Source organism: Phyllopteryx taeniolatus, chromosome 20 (genome assembly GCF_024500385.1).
Source record: "Phyllopteryx taeniolatus isolate TA_2022b chromosome 20, UOR_Ptae_1.2, whole genome shotgun sequence".
Lineage (NCBI taxonomy): Eukaryota > Metazoa > Chordata > Actinopteri > Syngnathiformes > Syngnathidae > Phyllopteryx > Phyllopteryx taeniolatus.
The window spans coordinates 271,066-292,877 of NC_084521.1; the positions used below are offsets into that span (position 1 = coordinate 271,066).

A 21,812-nucleotide genomic window follows, 5' to 3' on the forward strand; every position below is an offset into this window, starting at 1 on the left:
AAAATAAAAGTCCACTGAATTTGGTATATTTCACTGCCATGATCACGGATTTCAAAAATTCATAAAAATTTTTTTCCTAGTTATCACAACACCAGACCAGTTCTGGGGGACACTACACCACCCCAGGTCTGCAACAAAAGAGATCCCATCAAAATCTGATGTGGCATTTCAAAATAAAAGTCCACTGAAATTGGTGTATTTCACTACCATGATCACGGATTTCAAAAATTCTTTAAAAAAAAACCTCCTAGTTATCACAACACCAGACCAGTTCTGAGGGACACTACACCACCCCAGGTCTGCAACAAAAGAGGTCCCATCAAAATCTGATGTGGCATTTCAAAATAAAAGGCCACTGAAATTGGTATATTTCACTGCCATGATCACGGATTTCAAAAATTCATTAAAAAAAACTCCTAGTTATAACAACACCAGACCAGTTCTGGGGGACACTACACCACCCCAGGTCTGCAACAAAAGAGGTCCCATCAAAATCTGATGTGGCATTTCAAAATAAAAGACTCTTGAATTTGGTGTATTTCACTGCCATGATCACGGATTTCAAAAATTCATAAAAATAAATTTCCTAGTTATCACAACACCAGACCAGTTCTGGGGGACACTACACCACCCCAGGTCTGCAACAAAAGAGGTCCCATCAAAATCTGATGTGGCATTTCAAAATAAAAGTTCACTGAAATTGGTATATTTCACTGCCATGATCACGGATTTCAAAAATTAATAAGAAAAAAATTCCGAGTTATCACAACACCAGACCAGTTCTGGGGGACACTACACCACCCCAGGTCTCCAACAAAAGAGGTCCCATCAAAATCTGATGTGGCATTTCATAAAAAAAGTCCCCTGAAATTGGTGTATTTCACTGCCATGATCACGGATTTCATAAATTCATAAAAAACAAATTCCTAGTTATCACAACACCAGATCAGCTCTGAGGGACACTACACGACCCCAGGTCTGCAACAAAAGAGGTCCCATCAAAATCTGATGTGGCATTTCAAAATAAAAGTCCACTGAAATTGGTATATTTCACTGCCATGATCACGGATTTCAAAAAAATCATAAAAAAATATTTTCTAGTTATCACAACACCAGATCAGTTCTGAGGGACACTACACGACCCCAGGTCTCCAACAAAAGAGGTCCCATCAAAATCTGATGTGGCATTTCAAAATAAAAGTCCACTGAAATTGGTGTATTTCACTACCATGATCACGGATTTCAAGAATTCTTTAAAAAAAAACTCCTAGTTATCACAACACCAGACCAGTTCTGGGGGACAATACACCACCCCAGGTCTGCAACAAAAGAGGTGCCATCAAAATCTGATGTGGCATTTCAAAATAAAACACTCTTGAAATTGGTGTATTTCACTGCCATGATCACGGATTTCAAAAATTATTTTAAAAAAAACTCATAGTTATCACAACACCAGACCAGTTCTGGGGGACACTACACCACCCCAGGAATCCAACAAAAGTGGTCCCACCCAAATCTGATGTCCATCCATCCATCCATTTTCTACCGCTTATCCGAGGTCGGGTCGCGGGGTCAGTAGCTTTAGCAGGGACGCCCAGACTTCCCTCTCCCCAGCTACTTCATCCAGCTCTTCCGGGGGTATCCCGATGCGTTCCCAGGCCAGCCGAGAGACGTAGTCTCTCCACCGTGTCCTGGGACGTCTCCGGGGTCTCCTTCTGGTGGGACGTTCCCGGAACACCTCACCAGGGAGACGTCCGGGAGGCATCCGAATCAGATGCCCCAGTCACCTCATCTGGCTCCTCTCAATGCGGAGGATCATCAGCTCTACTTTGAGCTCTTCCCGGATTTCCGAGCTCTCTAAGGGAGAGCCAGAATACCCTGCGGAGGAAACTCATTTCGGCCGCTTGCATCCAGGATCCACAGCTCGTGACCATAGTTGAGGGTAGAAACGTAGATCGACCGGTAAATCAAGAGCTTCTCCTTTCGGCTTAGCTCCTTCTTTCCCACGACGGACCGATACAAAATGCGCATCACTGCAGACGCTGCACCGATCCGCCTGTTGATTTGCAGTTCCATTCTTCCCTCACTCTTGAACAAGACCCCAAGGTACTTGAACTCCTCCCCTTGGGGCAGGATCACATCCCCGACCTGGAGAGGGCACGCCACCCTTTTCCGACTGAGGACCATGTTCTCATATTTGGAGGTGCTGATTCTCATCCTAACAGCTTCACACTCGGTTGCGAACTGCTCCACTGAGAGTTGGAGATCACGGCTTGATGAAGCCAACAGAACCACATGCTCTGCAAAAAGCAGAGCTGCAATACTGAGGCCACCAAAACAGACCCCCTCTACGCCTCGGCTCCGCCTAGAAATACTGTCCATGAAAGTTATGAACAGAATCGATGACAAAGAGCAGCCTTAGTGGAGTCCAACCCCCACCGGAAATGAGTCTGACTTACTGCCGCCAATGCGGAACAAACTCTGACTCCGATCGTACAGGGACGAACTGCCCATATCAGGGGGTTCGGTACCCCATACTCCCGAAGCACCCCCCACAGGACCCCTCGAGGGACACGGTCGAACCCCTTCTCCAAGTCCACAAAAAACATGTAGACTGGTTGGGCGAACTCCCATGCACCCTCGAGGACCCTGCCAAGGGTGTAGAACTGGTCCACTGATCCACGGCCAGGACGACAACCACACTGCTCCTCCTGAATCTGGGATTCAACTTCACGATGAACCCTCCTCTCCAGCACCATCTTATAGACCTTACTAGGGAGGCTGAGGAATGTGATCCCCCTGTAGTTGGAACACACCCTCTGGTCCCCCTTCTTAAAAAGGGGGACCACCACCCCAGTCTGCCAATCCAGAGGCACTGTCCCCGATGTCCACGCGATGTTGCAGAGGCGTGTCAACCAGGACAGCCCCACAACATCCAGAGCCTTTAGGAACTCCGGGCGAATCTCATCCACCCCTGGGGCCTTGCCACGATGAGCTTTTTCACCACCTCGGTGACCTCAACCCCAGAGATAGGAGAGCCCGCCTCAGAGAACCCAGACTCTGCTTCCTCATGGGAAGGCGTGTGAGGAGGTCTTCGAAGTGTTCTCCCCACCGACTCACAACGTCCCGAGTTGAGGTCAGCAGCGACCCATCCCCACTATACACAGCGTTGATGGTGTGCTGCTTCCCCCTCCTGAGACGGCGGATGGTGGAACAGAATTTCCTCGAAGTCGTCCGGAGGTCTTTCTCCATGGCAGCACCGAACTCCTCCCATGTCAGAGTTTTTGCTTCAGTGACCACCAAAGCTTCATTCCGCTTGGCCAGCCGGTAGCCATCAGCTGCCGCAGGAGTCCCACAGGCCAAAAAGACCCGATAGGACTCCTTCTTCAGCTTGACGGCATCCCTCACCGTTGGTGTCCACCAACGAGTTCGGGGATTGCCGTCACGACAGGCAACGAACACCTTACGGCCACAGCTCCGATCGGTCGCCTCAGCAATGTAGGCGCGGAACATGGTCCACTCGGCCTCGATTTCCCCCACCTCCCCCGGAACATGAGCAAAGTTCTGTCGGAGGTGGGAGTTGAAACTCCTTCTGGCAGGGGATTCTGCCAGACGTTCCCAGCAGACCCTCACAATACGTTTGGGCCTGCCACGTCGGACCGGCATCTTCCCCCACCATCGGAGCCAATATCACCACCAGGTGGTGATCAGTTGACAGCTCTGCCCCTCTCTTCACCAGAGAGTCCAAGACATGCGGCCGCAAGTCCGATGACACGACCCCAAGGTCGATCATCGAACTGTGACCTAGGGTGTCCTGGTGCCAAGTGCATGTGTAGGCACCCTTGTACTTGAACATGGTGTTCGTTATGGACAATCCGTGATGAGCACAGAAGTCCAATAACAGAACACCGCTCAGTTTCTGATTGAGGGGGCCATTCCTCCCAATCACGCTCTTCCAGGTCTCAGTGTCATTGCCCACGTGAGCATTGAAGTCCCCCAGCAGAACGAAGGAGTCCCCAGCAGGAGCGCTCTCCAGCACCCCATCCAAGGACTCAAAAAAGGGTGGTGTTGGATTAATCTTACCCAACATTATAATAGACACAAAAGGAATGAAGACGCTTGTTACTTTTTCTCATGAGGAGGGCGTATGGGAGATTGTTCAGATCACAGTCTCTCAACACGCTCTAAACAATCCCCCCCCCCCTCGCTCCTGCATTTATTTGAAATAGGAGGGATTTACAATCATAATGTTCTAAGCAATAAGACACAACACATAATATTGGATCAACACCTGTCACGACCCGACCACATCCGATCACGTCCTTGGTCCAAGCGCCCTTCCGTGGATGATGCTGAGTCTTCTTTTTGAAGGCGAAACATCTAAAATTGTCCATCATACTAATGCAAGCTAAGCAAATAAATGATAACTTCTATAATATATTTAACATTTCCCTCCTGTTTATCATGTATTTGCACAAATTCTCATATCATCTTACAGTCACTTCATTTCGATTTTTAACTGTAGAATCATTTTTATGAAACAAATACATTTACACTCAGAGTAAACTTGTCATATATGAATGTTGTAGTTTAAATATCGTAATCATCTGTATCAGGAAACAAATTAGTTAAAGCAAAATCATCATTATCATCATAATCATCATTATCATCATTATCATCATTATCATCATACAGTAATGGATACATAAGCTCCATACGATTCTCCATGGGGGTTATGGCTGTGGTGATTAATTTACTGATTAATGACCGAATGCATGGGATACAACAACATCCACATAATGTCAGAATGGCTGCAAAAACAGCAATTGATATCAATATTGGTGAAATTAGGGTTTTATATCTACCAAAAACGTCCATCCAGCTGTCCCACAAAGAAGTGTCCACCCCAGAGTGGTTCTTCATCTTGTGATTGAGGGTCCGTAGACCATCGATGGCTCTGGTCAAGCTCCCATCCGAAGCAGTATTGTTTGGAATGTATGTACAACATTGTTCTCCAAACATACCGCAAACACCTCCCTCTCTTGGGAGGAGCATGTCGACAGCTATGCGGTTCTGGAACGTCATTAAAGAGGTAGCCTTGAGCTGCTCATGCACAGCTTCCAACCCACTCTGAGTCCAATTACCTAATCTCTGTACATTGAAGTGGATGTAGTTTATCCTATCAACATTTTTATTAATCGTACACCACCAGCATATGAAAGACTCAAATCCTCCTGCAACTTGGTCAGCCAATTTGTATTGATTTGGCACCCCACGAGGAACTCCTATGGCGTCTATGTATGTTGGATTATTTTGCCCCTGCCAGGACAAATCTCTTTTTTGTCTATGTTCTAGATTGGACAAAAACATTGGTGTCCTTTCCATTAAATTTTGAACAGGAATAGGGTATACTGACACATGCAATATCAAAGTAATAATAGCGCATAATCCAGATTTATCTTTAGGTAATCTATCAAACAGTCTATCATCTCCGCACCACCACCAGATGTCGCTCCGTGATATTGGCACAAAATTTGGTTTGACTTTTAAGATTACTTTACACTGTGTGTCGTTCAGTGGTCCTAATTTTTTCCCTTTATTAATCATGTTTATACAAGTGAAATTATTTGGTGCTACTAAAGTAGAAAACATTGGTTTGTGTTTATCTGCTTCTGTTACGGGATATATAGGATCCCATGATTTACACCTCTTTGTTGGTACAGTAGCGTTCATTAATGGAATAATACAATCTTGTGATATTTGTGCCGGAACTATGCGCAACAAAGGCCTGGGACCCATGCAAACTACACAATCTTTTCTCGTTACATTTGCTGCTTGTTCCACCAATAATAACCAATTATTATTTTGTCCTGAAACTCCTGTGACAACAAGAAACCAATCATCAGTAGTTATTTCGTTAATCGTTAAAATGTATCCACCTTTATTTGAAGTTTCTGATGGCATTTCTGGTTCGACATGGTTCCCATAACACAATGATACTTGGAAGTGGGGATCTTTTCCGCCAGTATATGCCCATAAGCTCACCGTCAAACACATTGGTTGATTTGATTCGTATTTCAATATTAAACTATGGACCGTTTTGCTTAAGTTAAATTTCTTTCTATGTTCTTTTGCTGTTCTTTTTGACCAACTGGACCAATCATAACCTGTTTCACCAATAAGGTCTTCCCATTTAAAGCCTATAGTTGCATACCAGTCATATCTATATCCCCAATTTTGCCCATTCTCTTGAGCGTCATTTGTGAGAGCCGCATATGGAATTATGATTAAAGCAGCTTGATTGTGGGGGGCACAAAATATTAAACCCTTTTGCCGTGTTTGGAGGCCATGCCCACAATCTTGATCATCAGTTGTACCCCTTTTGACACGAGTTAATGATTCAAATTTTTTTATTATTGGGTTTGTCATATTGGTCCAGTTGGTAGGTGATTTTCCATCAAAAAAATGGGTTCTATCATTTAGGGTGGGACGTCCCATGTACCACAAAAACAAAACCAACACCATAGTAGCCGAAATTACTACGTATCCACTTATCAAATGTCGTAACCAATGTGGGTGTGCCATTCTGCTGAGTTCTCACTAAACGGGTTGGTGTCTTTTTTCTTCACTGACCAGCAAGCGTTTTCAGAATCTACACATCTGCTCCCGCTCCGTTATCAGACTTTAGCTCACCTTCCCTATTTGAGTACTCAGCTGAAATGACTCTTTTACAGTGTGTTAAATGAACCCACGTATTTCTTTCTGCTATTTTTAGGGCTGTTGGTGTTGTCAATAACACTTGATACGGTCCTTCCCACTTTGGTGAATGCCAGTGCTTCTTTTTGATGCTTCGAATTAGGACCCAGTCTCCCGGTCCAACCAACTTGGTTTCCTGCTGGGAAACATATTTACTTTTAGCAGATTCTTTTAAAACATTTTGTTTCTCTAACAACTTTCTCATGTAATCAGCTAAGTTTGTTTCGTCATCAAGTTCCCATTTTTGTTTAAATAACGGAAGTCTATAAGGTCTTCCAAACAACGCTTCGTAAGGTGTTAAACCTGTGGTGCTTGTAATGTTGATGTACATTTTAACGAGGTCAAGACACTGTGTCCATGACCTTCCTGTCTCTTCCATACATTTTTTCAGTCTATTTTTTATTGTCCCATTCATTCTTTCCACTAGACCTGCACTCTGAGGGTGGTAAGCACAATGGTTTTTTAAATTGATTTGGAACATGGTTCCTATTTTATTAATTATTTGGTTTACAAAATGAGTCCCATTGTCGCTGTAAATGGTTTCAGGTATGCCATATCTTGGAATAATGTCTTTACATAGTGCTTTTGCCACCGTCAGAGCATCAGGTGATTTTGTTGGGAATAATTCGATCCATTTAGAAAATGCATCTATGATAACCAAGCAGTACTTCTTTCCTTCACTTTGACTTAATTCTATGTAATCCATGTGAATGCGTTGAAAAGGGTATGTAGGCACTGGGAATGTACCTCGAGTAGGTCGCAATTGCCCTTGCGGGTTATGTCGTGCACAGATCATGCATGCTCTACAATAATTCTTTGAATATAAATTGAAACCATAGGTTGTAAAGTGTCTAAAGAAGGAGAAAAGGATCTATACAGGCTGGCCAGACAGAGGGATAGAGATGGGAAGGATGTGCAGCAGGTTAGGGTGATTAAGGATAGAGATGGAAATATGTTGACTGGTGCCAGCAGTGTGCTAGGTAGATGGAAAGAATACTTCGAGGAGTTGATGAATGAGGAAAATGATAGAGAAGGGAGAGTACATGAGGCAAGTGTGGTGGACCAGGAAGTGGCAATGATTAGTAAGGGGGAAGTTAGAAAGGCATTAAAGAGAATGAAAAATGGAAAGGCAGTTGGTCCTGATGACATTCCTGTGGAGGTATGGAAGCATCTAGGAGAGGTGGCTGTGGAGTTTTTGACCAGCTTGTTCAATAGAATTCTAGTGCGTGAGAAGATGCCTGAGGAATGGAGGAAAAGTGTACTGGTGCCCATTTTTAAGAACAAAGGTGATGTGCAGAGCTGTGGCAACTATAGAGGAATAAAGTTGATGAGCCACACAATGAAGTTATGGGAAAGAGTAGTGGAGGCTAGACTCAGGACAGAAGTGAGTATTTGCGAGCAACAGTATGGTTTCATGCCTAGAAAGAGTACCACAGATGCATTATTTGCCTTGAGGATGTTGATGGAAAAGTACAGAGAAGGTCAGAAGGAGCTACATTGTGTCTTTGTAGATCTAGAGAAAGCCTATGACAGAGTACCCAGAGAGGAACTGTGGTACTGCATGCGGAAGTCTGGAGTGGCAGAGAAGTATGTTAGAATAATACAGGACATGTACGAGGGCAGCAGAACAGCGGTGAGGTGTGCTGTAGGTGTGACAGAAGAATTTAAGGTGGACGTGGGACTGCATCAGGGATCAGCCCTGAGCCCCTTCCTTTTTGCAGTGGTGATGGATAGGCTGACAGATGAGGTTAGACTGGAATCCCCGTGGACCATGATGTTTGCAGATGACATTGTGATCTGCAGTGAAAGCAGGGAGCAGCTGGAGGAACAGTTAGAAAGATGGAGGCATGCACTGGAAAGAAGAGGAATGAAGATTAGCCGAAGTAAAACAGAATATATGTGCATGAATGAGAGGGGTGGTGGGGGAAGAATGAGGCTACAGGGAGAAGAGATGGCAAAGGTAGAGGACTTTAAATACTTGGGGTCAACCGTCCAGAGCAATGGTGAGTGTGGTCAGGAAGTGAAGAAACGGGTCCAAGCAGGTTGGAACGGGTGGAGGAAGGTGTCAGGTGTGTTATGTGACAGAAGAGTCTCTGCTAGGATGAAGGGCAAAGTTTATAAAACAGTGGTGAGGCCAGCCATGATGTATGGATTAGAGACAGTGGCACTGAAGAGAAAACAGGAAGCAGAGCTGGAGGTGGCGGAAATGAAGATGTTGAGGTTCGCTCTCGGAGTGACCAGGTTGGATAAAATTAGAAATGAGCTCATCAGAGGGACAGCCAAGGTTCGATGTTTTGGAGACAAAGTTAGAGAGAGCAGACTTCAATGGTTTGGACACGTCCAGAGGAGAGAGAGTGAGTATATTGGTAGAAGGATGATGATGATGGAGCTGCCAGGCAAGAGAGCTAGAGGAAGACCAAAGAGAAGGTTGATGGATGTCGTGAGGGAAGACATGATGGCAGTTGGTGTTCGAGAGGAGGATGCAGGAGATAGGCTCTCATGGAAAAGGATGACGCGCTGTGGCGACCCCTAACGGGACAAGCCGAAAGGAAAAGAAGAAGAAGAAGAAGGTTGTAAAGTGTCGATTTATCTGTGCCACCATCCCTCCAGTTGAGACATGTGATATACCATGGCTCAATATCGCAGCCCATTTAAATAGGTTTTTTGGAAGTATTTGTTTCCCTTCTGTGCTAATGTAAATCTCATTTTGTAGTTTTGCACCTTGTTTTTCCCAATTATTGCGTTCTTGTTGTGGACTTTGTTGTTGCATATCTTTTAATGTTTGGTCATCTAATGTTTGTTGTTCAATCTGTTGTTTTAAACCTAAAAATGGTTTAAAGGCTGCTTCTCTCGCGGTTCTGTCAGCGAATGCGTTTCCTTTAGAAACCTTGTCTGTGCCTGATGTATGCGCAACACATTTACAAATTGCCACCTTTCGCGGATGTTGCACTGCCTGTAATAATTGTTTAAGTAATTCAGCATGTGTTACTGGCTTCCCTGTTGACGTAATCATTCCTCTGTTATCCCAATATTGCGCAAACACATGAACTGTGGAATAAGCATATTGGCTATCAGTATAGATTGTAACATCTTTATTTCTCATTAGTTTGCATGCTTCGGTTAATGCTACTAATTCAGCAGCTTGGGCAGAGTAATGTGATGGTAGTGACTCAGCTTTTAGTACAATGGTATCAGTTACCACCGCGTATCCTGTTTTTGTCTTACCTAGTTCATCTTTTTTCGAAGAACCATCTACATATAGAACCTGTCCATTACTTAATGGTTGATCTTTCAAATCACATCTACATTTAGCAGTTTGTTCAGCCAATTCCTGACAATCATGCTGTGTGCCTTCATCAGGTAAGGGTATTAGTGTGGCTGGATTTAAGGTTGTGCATCGCTCAACAGTCAAATGTGGTTGTGACAGCAAAATGGCCATGCAAGATAAATGCCTTGCAGGTGATAAAAATGCCATATTGGTTTGCAATAGTAGAGCAGACACTGTATGCGGCACTTTAAGAGTTAATGGATGAAATAACACTATTATGGAACTGCTTTCTATTGCCATTGAAGCTGCAACAACTGCTCTGACACAATGAGGTAATGCACATGTCACGTTGTCTAATTTAGTCGAAAAATAAGCTATTGGTCTTAGCTTATCACCATATTGTTGTGTAAGTACGGAGGTCATGTAATAGTTTTTACAATCTACCATTTGAATGAATGGTTTATCATAATTTGGAAGGGCCAGTGCAGTGCTGGACACCAAATGTTGTTTAATGTCACAGAAGGCCTTTTCTGCCTCTGTATTCCATTGAATAGGTGATGTCATTTTAAGGTTTGTTTCATACATCAATTTTGACAATGGTGCAACAATTTCTGCATAGTTTGGAATCCATGCTCTACAATAATTTGTCAGACCTAAAAATGACATCATATGTTTCTTTGTCTGTGGTTTAGGGGCTTTTAAAACTATAGCTTTTCTGTCTTCTAATATAGTCCTTCCTCCTTCACTTAAATTATGGCCTAGATATTTGACTTGTTTTTTACACCATTGTCATTTATTTTTGTTAACTTTATGTCCCTCTCCTGCTAGATCATGCAATAAGGCCAATGAATCTTTGATGCATGTGTCTTTATCTAGAGATGCCAGCAGCACGTCATCCACATAAAGTAAAATTTGGCTCCCTCCTGGGGGAGTGAATTTAGACATGCTTGTTTTCATTATTTGTGAATAAATGGTTGGACTTTCACAGTAACCTTGTGGCAATCTAGTAAATGTGTATTTTTTCCCTTCAAATGTGAATGCAAACCAAAATTGACTTTTCTTTTCTACTGGTATAGAAAAGAAAGCATTACTTATGTCTACCACTGTAAACACTTTAGCGCTTGGTTTCAATGAATTTAACAATGTGTGTGGATCTGGTACGCATGCTGCTCTCTGAATTACTGCAGAATTTACTGCCTGTAAATCTTGCACCATTCGCCAACCAATTGAAGGTGGGGCCTTTTTTACTGGAAAAATGGGTGTGTTACATGGTGAATCTGGACAATCCACTATAACTCCTGCCTTAATTAGTGCTTCAATTACTGGTTTGATTCCTTCATGTGCATCTGGTTTTAACGGATATTGACGAATCCCTGGTCTATATTCTGTTTTGGGTTTAATTTGTACTGGTAAAGCCCCTTTAATAAGGCCTATATCAAATGGTCCCGTGGACCATAATTCTTTGGGGACTTTTTTCAATGTTTCTTCATCAATTTCAGTGAGAATCATTTGGTCTAATCAAACAGGTTGCATGTGTTTCCCTTCATCAACCTGTATTGTCCAAAACACCGCCTTTCTAATTAGACCAGTTGATGCACTGTATTCCAGTTTGTTTTCTATTTGCTGCCAATCATCTATCTCTTGTCCTTGTTTTACTAATGTTCCCATATGTTTCCATTGTGACTCATAATCTTTGCACAACGAAACATGTGGGACACTTGTATTTTTATACAGTTCCTTTAATTTGTCTGGTAAAATAATTCCTGCCACGACTTTTGCTTCATTATCTGAGTATAGATAATCTACAGTAATCTCATTAGGTGTCGCATGTCGTAACTTGTTTTCATATTCTAGGTCTGGCCCTTGTGTGTTATTGTACCACAGAATTATATGCAGCTGATCACATTGTTTTTTATCTTCAAATTCTGTGATAAGATGCAAGGCTGCAGACACTAGGGCCTTCCCCATGTTTAACGGTGGTTTGTTTGTGATATCGATTGTGTAATAGAATGTATTTTCTTTGTTTTCCAGTGTTAAATAGAGGTCCTCTCTCTTTAATTCATGTTTTCGTTTCACTACAATATTTCCATTTGATGATGGAATGAGTACAAGTCCTAATTGAAATAAGCCATCTCTTCCCAACAAATTCACAGGGCACTCCGGGACTTCGAAAATGGGCATTCTACAAGTTTTTCCCTGTGGGTCTCTAATCCACACAGGCTCAAGTTCCATGGCAAAAGTAATTTGTCCATTTGCAGATCTCACTAGTGCCTTATGTCCCGATAATCTGGAACCTGGAATCTTTTCCCGACATGCAGTCCTACATGCCCCTGTATCGCAAAGAAATGTCATTTGTTTACCATTTACTGATAAAGTTATTTCAGGTTTTTCAGTGTCCAAACTCAGAATGTCCTGTAAATTGAAATCCACCTCCTCATTCTCTGTAATGTTTACACAGGAGGATTTGTTGAGTTGGGAAGCAGGCTGGCTTAGTCATGCAGTAGTTTGTCCGTATTCTCTTTTATTTTTATTAGGGCAATCACGCGCAATGTGGCCTTTGTTTCCACAGCACCAACAGATGTTCTTATCACAATAATTTCGATTTCTGTCATTTCTTACTCTCCAACGGCCTCTGCCGCGTCCCCTAAAATTATCTCTTTCTCTGCCTTGATAGTATATTTCTGCTCTTTCGTCGAGGAAGACATCAATTTTTTTTTCTTTTTTTCTCTAACACTCTCTCTGCGTGGAGGGCATGATTAACATATTCCTCCAGTGGGCCAGTTGCTAGGTTTATCCAATGTTTATCTACCCATCTGTTAATGTGTTCTTTTGAATTCGCATTTAAAGCATTTTTTAACTGCTGTTGATAAGGGCCCTGAGGACTAGCATCCTCATTCAAGCCGCTGTTTGCTTTAAAACAAGCAGTCATTCTAACTCTATATTCTTCAAAAAGTTCGTCATCCTTTTGTTTCACCCTATTAATTTCCGTGTAATTTGCTCTTTTGCGGAACCTGGCTGTGGTTCTCTCTATCAAACCCCTAACTCTATATTGTAATTCTTTGTCATCATGTGGCATTATAACACCATGGTGCTTTGGGTCCCAATCCCCTCGGCAAAGATGCCAATCAGGCCCCATTGCCGTCATCCAAACTTGTTGAGTCTCTGTCCCATTTAAATGATAAGATTGTCTAAGATTTTCTATTTCCTCAACAAACTGGACAATGTCTACTTTGTAAGGTGTGATGCCGGCTACGGCCTTTTTCACATCCTCATTAGTCCAGGTCCTATAGACCAAAAGAGTTTCTCTGCGATCTTCTTGTACATTTGGATTTGCTACTTCAATCATCGGAAATAAATCCATATCTCCCTCGTCTGAGGTTATATTTGTTATTTTGGGAGTGGGAGAAAATGTTTCTCCCATAGTTCTAGACCAATTAATTTGTACCCCTCCCGATCGTAAAATTCGTTGTGTTTGTGCCTCTTGAGTTGGAGGATTTTCATGAGGTGGCAAAACCGGGTACAATGGTGCTGATGCTTTTGTTTCCTTACTTTTTTTACAACTTTCTTCAATTATCTTTTTCTCGCTAGTTCTTATTATTGGTCCTGTCTCGTCATCTTCCTGTCTTTGAAACAACATATTTTGATGTCTACCTTCCTGCTCTTTTTGTTCATTTGTTAAGTGTTTCTTATTCTCCCTTCCTTTTTCTCTTTTTGACGCCATGTTTAACCAGAAGAGTAAGTCGTCAAATCCATCTTTTTGTATTTGTGATATATCATTTTTGTGTCGACACTTTATTTCGTTTTGAAGTTTCACTATTTTTTGCGAATTTAGCTGGCCAGCGAAACCGTATTTGGTTATCCACGTGTTTAAATGTTCTATTTTGGAAGGGTTTTGGAGTTGAACATATTTCCAATCTTTACATGTTAGGCCTATTTTTGGATCCGGTTTATTGTTGTTATTTCCCATTTTTGTGAATTTGGAAGTCAGTTCATTTGCACCTAGAGTGACCTAAATACTGACTTTATTCAAAAATGACAGGGTGACAATTAATGTCTGAGTTTTGGCAATTCTCAAGCTTCTACCCTAATTGGGGCGGAGAATTCTTGCCTTTGCTTCCAAACTCAGTTGTCACTTGCAATCCCGTCTTATACATTCATACTTTTACACATACACACGATATTAATAACGTTTTTATAAACACACGAAAACACGGAAACACAGAAACACAGAAATACAGAAATACGGAATTTAAGTACGTACAGGACTCCGCCGTCCCCACGGATTTTATCGGATTCCGTCCTCCATCTTTATCACTTGCCAGTGACTAGTATTACACAAGGTTTGTTCTGCCGCAGACTTCTTCGTCGCGCAATTCATTCACTCTTTTATTCCTTTTTCCTAAAAATTTTTTTAAAATTTAACTCACCAAAGTCGTCTTCAATCCTGTGGATTGTCGTCAACCTCCAGATGCCAGTTGAGAAGTCCGAAGACCAGTCCCGGAAAGGGTCTCAAATGCCGTGGCCACGGTCTCTTAACTGGATGTCGGCTCCACAACTGGAATCTTCGGGTGTGTTGACATCCGGCTCGAAGGACCAATTTATGTTGGATTAATCTTACCCAACATTATAATAGACACAAAAGGAATGAAGACGCTTGTTACTTTTTCTCATGAGGAGGGCGTATGGGAGATTGTTCAGATCACAGTCTCTCAACACGCTCTAAACAACCCCCCCCCCCTCGCTCCTGCATTTATTTGAAATAGGAGGGATTTACAATCATAATGTTCTAAGCAATAAGACACAACACAGAATATTTGATAGTAATAAGACACAACACAAAATATTTGATAATAAGAGGGTTTTTTCCCAGACATAGTATTCTAAGCAATAAGACACAACACATAATATTGGATCAACACCTGTCACGACCCGACCACATCCGATCACGTCCTTGGTCCAAGCGCCCTTCCATGGATGATGCTGAGTCTTCTTTTTGAAGGCGAAACATCTAAAATTGTCTATCATACTAATGCAAGCTAAGCAAATAAATGATAACTTCTATAATATATTTAACAGGTGGGTACTCTGAACTGCTGTTTGGTGCATAGGCACAAACAACACCCGAAGGCGGAGTGAGGCTACCCTCTCGTCCGCAGAGGTGAACCCCAACGTACAGGCGCCGAGCCGGGGAGCAATAAGTATACCCACACCTGCTCGGCGCCTCTCACCGTGGGCAACTCCAGAGTGGAAGAGAGTCCAACCCCTCTCGAGAGGACTGGTACCAGAGCCCAAGCCATGTGTGGAGGCGAGCTCGACTATATCTCGTCAGAACTTCTCGACCTCGCACACCAGCTTGGGCTCTTTCCATGCCAGAGATGGTGACATTCCACGTCCCGAGAGCCAGTTTCTGCAGCCGGGGATGGGATCACCAAGGTCCCTGCCTTCGGCCACTGCCCAGCTCACACTGCACCCGACCCCAATGGCCCCTCCCACAGTTGGTAAGCCCATGGGAAGGGGGACCCCCGTTACCCTTTTGGGCTCTGCCCGGCCAGGCCCCATGGGTGCAGGCCCGGCCACCAGGCGCTCGCCTTCGAGCCCCACCTCCAAGCATGGCTCCAGAGGCGATCCACGTCTGGGCAAGGGAAAACGTCTTCCTTAATATTTTGTCATCATAGGGGTTTCTGAAGCTGTGCTTTGTCTGGTCCCTCACCAAGGACCTGTTTACATATAGCCCCAGACAAATTAGCTCCTCGGATCATTGGGACACACAAACCCCTCCACCACGATAAGGGGACAGTTAAAGGAGGGGCCAAATCTTATGTGGCATTTCAAAATAATAGTCTCCTGAAATATTCATATTTCACTGTCACTGCCACTGATTTAAAACATCCATCCATCCATTTTCTGAGCCGCTTCTCCTCACTCGGGTCGCGGGCGTGCTGCAGCCTGTCCCAGCTATCATCGGGCAGGAGGCGGGGTACACCCTGAACTGGTTGCTAGCCAATCGCAGGGCACATACAAACAAACAACCATCCGCACTCACATTCACACCTACGGGCAATTTAGAGTTGTCAATTAACCTAGCATGCATGTTTTTGGGATGTGGGAGGAAACCGGAGTGCCCGAAGAAAAACCACCCAGGCACGGGTGAGAACATGCAAACTCTACACAGGCGGGGCCAGGGATTGAACCCTCCTCCTCAGAACTGTGAGGCAGACGCTCCAACCAGTCGCACACCGTGCTGCCTGATTTAAAACATTCATTAAAAAAAATGTCAATACTACTTCTTTTAAGAAATAATTAGAAATAATCCTGTTCGTATCGCAACACCTTTTACCCTTCATACATGTAGGAGACAATTACAGGATGCTACTACATTACTGCCATCAGCATTTGATGTAATATATCTGCAATCTGTAAAAAACCCAGATTGTTTTATCATTAAATATGATTTTTTTGGGTATCAACATTAACGCTTTAACCACTGAAGTAATTTCTCATGCCAGTCTGACACTGGAAGGAAGACATGCATGGATCCATCCATTTCAACAGCACTTATCCTGCTGAGTCGCGGGGTCAGCCTACCCCTACTGAGTGTGGGCAAAAGACAGAAAAAACCCTGAGCTGGTCGGCAGTCAGTCGCAGGGCACATACACTGTAGAGACAATCACTGAGTGGGAACCAAACCCACGCTGGCTGCATTGAAGTCAGCCAAATGAACCACGACACCATCAGTAACTGGAAGGAAAACAGTGTATTTTAAATAGTTACAAGAAAGACGGTTTTCTATTTTTTTTTTAAATCCCCTCCTTGAGCCGTTACCTTATTGTGGTGGAGGGGTTTGTGTGTCCCAATGATCCTAGGAGCTAAGTTGTCTTGGGCTTTATGCCCCTGGCAGGGTTACCCATGGCAAACAGGTCCTAGGTGAGGGACCAGACAAAGCACGGCTCCAAAAACCCCTATGACGAGTACAATTCAGGTTTCCCTTGTCCGGACGCGGGCCCCCCTCTGGAGCCAGGCCTGGAGGTGGGGCTTGAAGGCGAGCGCCTGCACCCATGGGGCCCGGCCGGGCACAGCCCGAAAGGGTAACGTGGGACCCCCTTCCCATGGGCTCACCACCAGTGGGAGGGGCCATAGGGGTCGGGTGCAGTGCGAGCTGGGCGGTGGCCGAAGACGGGGACCTTGGCGATCCGATCCCCGGCTACAGAAGCTGGCTCTAGGGACGTGGAATGTCACCTCTCTGGCAGGGAAGGAGCCCGACCTGGTGTGTGAGGTCGAGAAGTTCCGACGAGATATAGTCGGACTCGCCTCCACGCACAGCTTGGGCTCTGGTACCAGTCCTCTCGAGAGTGGTTGGACTCTCTTCCACTCTGGAGTTGCCCACGGTGAGAGGCGCCGAGCAGGTGTGGGTATACTTATTGCTCCCCGGCTCGGCGCCTGTACGTTGGGGTTCACCCCGGTGGACGAGAGGGTAGCCTCCCTCAGCCTTCGGGTGGGGGGACGGGTCCTGACTGTTGTTTGTGCCTATGCACCAAACAGCAGTTCAGAGTACCCACCCTTTTTGGAGTCCTTGGAGGGGGTGCTGGAGAGCACTCCCGCTGGGAACTCCATTGTTCTACTGGGGGACTTCAATGCTCACGTGGGCAATGACAGTGAGACCTGGAAGGGCGTGATTGGGAGGAACGGCCCCCCCGATCAGAACCCGAGCAGTGTTCTGTTGTTGGACTTCTGTGCTTGTCACGGATTTTCCATAACGAACACCATCTTCAAGCATAAGGGTGTCCACACGTGCACTTGGCACCAGGACACCCTAGGTCGCAGTTCGATGATCTGCCGTCTGCAGCATAGGCGTTGCGGTGGCGTTTTATTTCAAAGGTTCTAAGGTGCATACGTCTAACGAGGATGGAGTTGAGTAAGTTTGCGTCAGAACCAGAGTCAATTAATACAGGTGTATGAATTTCTTGATCAGTAGAGCATAGTGTCACTTTAGGAAGAACCCGTGTTGGGTCTTCCTTAATGAAATTCAGACTCACCTCTCCCGTGCCCTTGCTACCGGCACCGGCAACTTTGACGTTACAGTTGCTCATGGATTGACCCAACTGACCGCAGTAGAAGCACCGCCCTTCCCTCAGCCGGCGTTGACATTCCTCAGGGGAGAGACCTGCCCAGTTGCATGGGTTCATCCGTGGGGATGCTAGCCAGTGGGTTGAGACCGGAACCAGGGGATCTGCCTTGGTTTGGCTGGTCACAGAGGCTTGTCCTCCAAGTGCGCTGTGCTCCAAGTGCTCCAAGTGCCCTCCGCCGATTTCCATCCAGCTCGCGATCCAAAAGCCTCTTGTCTATTTTTACGGCGAGAGCGATTATAGTGTCCAAGTCGGTCGGCAGGTCTAGCGGGACTAAATGATCCTTGACGGCGGGGGATAGTCCTTGAAAAAAGGCATCGAGTAGCCCCCGATTATTCCAATGACTCTCAGCTGCTAGAATGCGAAACTCAATCGCGTAATCTGACACCCTGCGGTTGCTTTGTTGTAAGGTGACAAGGGAGCTAGCTGCGTCACGATCTGGAGTGGAAAATTGAAAAATTTGCTCCATAGTCTTTACGAAAAAAGCCCATGAATGACACGCGGCGGAATTGCGGCTCCATTCAGCAGTAGCCCACGCCTCCGCACGACCAGTCAGGTGGGAAATGACGAAAGCGATTTTTGCCCGCTCGGTGGGGAAGGCAGCTGCCTGCAGCTCAAAGTGGAGTTCGCACTGTGTGATGAACGGCTTAATGTTCCCAGAATTTCTAGAGAGCTGTGGGCAGACAGCAGTGGAGGTGGCAGGTGGCTGCATGGTGACTACTTCACATGGAAATACCATGGCGGTATTGGGTGTGGTGCCAACTGGTTCCTTCTCTTGAATCATTTTCATAAGAAGTTCAAACTGCGAGGCCACCTGTCACATCATATTGTCCTGATGCTTTGACAGTCCCTCTAGATGAAGGTGGAGGGCAGCAATCTGCTCATCCTGCTTCGAGAGGCGTTGACCCTGCGCTTGAAGGGCTTTGTGCACCGGGTCTGAGTCTGCTGGGTCCATGTTATGGCCAGTTCGTTCTGTCATGAACGGAACAGAGGATAGGACCCAAAAATGCACGACTCCAAAACAAATGGACAGTTTCCAAAAAGAGAGGTTTAATAGACGGGCATAGGTCGGTACACAGGCAGGCAATCCAAGAAAGGCAACAGTATCCAAAAACATGAGGCAAAGAGGCAAGGTCGATAATCGGAACAGGGTCAAGTCTTACTGTGAGTCTGGGACGCGGAAACAAGGAATGCTGGAACGCGACGACAAGGTACAACGAACTGGCAACGAGAGGGAATGAGACACGAGGTTAAATACAATAGGTAATTAGGGTGAACGAGGCACAGGTGGTGAAGATGCTCACAGGAGCAGGTGTGTGTGAAACAGGGGGGAAGCCAAAACCCGGAACACACACACATGACACTTGAACTCTTATTTAATTCATGTAGCAACCAAAATTACGAAACTGAGAATAAAAGGTTTGTCAGGACTTTGTCCTGAGTTTTTTTGTAGCGCCCCTTTTCTTGATAAAATAGCTTGATTTATAATGCTGTAATTTAAAATTACGCTAAATCGGAAGTAACACAGCCATCGATTCCAGCATATTCTTTTCTCCTAAATTAATTACATTTTCATTCAACTAATATACAGAGTGGTGCAACCCATGTGAGGAGATACCAAGATTTTTTGATCCAACCCAAACATACTGAACTCACAATATTTTGCAATAAACCTAGATGGAAGCCGCCGTCTTTGCAGGGTCATGTTTAGGCAGGTCCTCTGCTATCTAGGTTGAGCTATGTGAGTACATTCCGTTACCATAGTGACAAAATTCTGAGAGAGAAATTCTTGTTAACGAGAGAAAACTAAGATTAGCCCTATTGAAACTAGCATTGGTTGCATTGCAAATGTTATTTGGATATCAGTTTTGTGCGCTGCATGTGTTGAACTGTGGGAAGATTCCCTACGTAAAGTTCTGTTTGAAAAGGCCTTCAAGAACTGCAAACGGGTCACGAATTCTGAGCGTTTGTACGGTTCTTGTCTTGTTTTTTTCCCCCCGATTATAGCATCTGGAGTAGCTAACCACACTAGCTATATGCCCGTTGTGGTTTTGGGAATTTTATTCTGAGCTTCGCTGTGTAAATAGGAGATTTGGGAAGTCACTGGCTGCCACTAGAGGCGTCGTTATACCGAGAATCCTTGTGGTATGTCAGGCAAGCTTCAAGCAAAAGTGTTAGCGCTGGGGGGGAACGCGGCACCCACGACGGTCGCCATTTTCGCTTTGTGTTGAAACCACAAGCCTCTGCGTTGAACGCTGTTTAATGCCATTTGGTCATTTAGACTTAAGCCTCCGCAATTTTCCGTCTTCTGTTGGGGAAATGTGACGTCATCGTGATGTCGCCACGTTGGTCACTCCTTCGTGGCCTCGATCCGTGGCATAAGCTTCGGGTTGTCCTCGAGTGCCCCCTCGTGGACATTCATTCCATCACGCAACTTCCGGTTGTGTGACTGGAAGCTGTTTGCTAACTCGCCGCTGCTCAGCTGCTAGTAGGCTTTTACCGAATGCGTGCTAAGGCATCACGTTCATCTTGGGTCCTTGCTTTTGAAACAATAAACGTGGGCTTTCATAAGAGCACCGCTGTGTGCTTTTTCTGCTGGTAAACTTCCTGTATGCGCCGATCCCCGCTGCGAGCACCGGGCAACCCGGCGTCGCCGAGCAACCGAACACGGCCAATAGCTTGGCTAACCAGCCGCCTCAGCTCACGATCGATATAAAGGGCGTTTATTAACCCTCCGTTTTCACTATTTTTATTTTTTTTTTAAATGATTGTGATCTAAAGGCGGCACGGTGGACGACTGGTTAGAGCGTCAGCCTCACAGTTCTGAGGACCTGGGTTCAATCCCTGGCCCCGCCTGTGTGGAGTTTGCATGTTCTCCCCGTGCCTGCGTGGGTTTTCTCCGGGCACTCCGGTTTCCTCCCACATCCCAAAAACATGCATTAATTGGAGACTCTAAAATTGCCCGTAGGTGTGACTGTGAGTGTGAATGGTTGTTTGTTTCTATGTGCCCTGCGATTGGCTGGTAACCAGTTCAGGGTGTACCCCGCCTCCTGCTCGATGACAGCTGGGATAGGCTCCAGCACGCCCACGACCCTAGTGAGGAGAAGCGGCTCAGAAAATGGATGGATGTGATCTAAAGCTTTATGCCTGTTATTTTTGACCAGTTTGAGATTTAAAACGTGAACGCATAGCCTGACGGCGTCAACACTTTTGTGCTAGTCAATCACTTCTTCTGCGCACATTCTCAAACACCTTTAAAGTCACGTGATAAACCCTTACACCATAATTTGCGAACGCCATTTAATTGTTGAACAAGTAATTACATCGCCTATATTGTGCCTCTATTCCAAACTAGACGCACTACTCAAACAAGTCCACATTACAAAAACTTTAGTTGCGTACCTCGTACAGCTACCGCACACGCAATGCAATCATGGTGGAACTTTCAGAAAGTCCCAGTCAATATGACAATCTTGACACAATGTAAGAGCTCGTCAGTAATTTAAGTAGGGACCTTGTCCCAGGCTATGGGCTAGGTCTGTCAAAACTGCTGGCCTAGAAGTCCTTAATGATAACATCGCAGAATTTATGAGTGATGCCAAGCACAAAACCTTAAAAGATAAAAGTCTCGCTCGTACACTTGATTGCCTGATGCTGAACTTGGT

The 21,812-nt window shown here is 44.9% G+C and overlaps 1 long non-coding RNA gene across 1 annotated transcript in view; it reads right to left on the reverse strand.

The window, feature by feature from the left end:
- LOC133470300 (uncharacterized) overlaps window positions 1–21,812 on the reverse strand; it is a 71,286-nt gene that overhangs the window by 32,541 nt on the left and 16,933 nt on the right. The window lies entirely within an intron of this gene.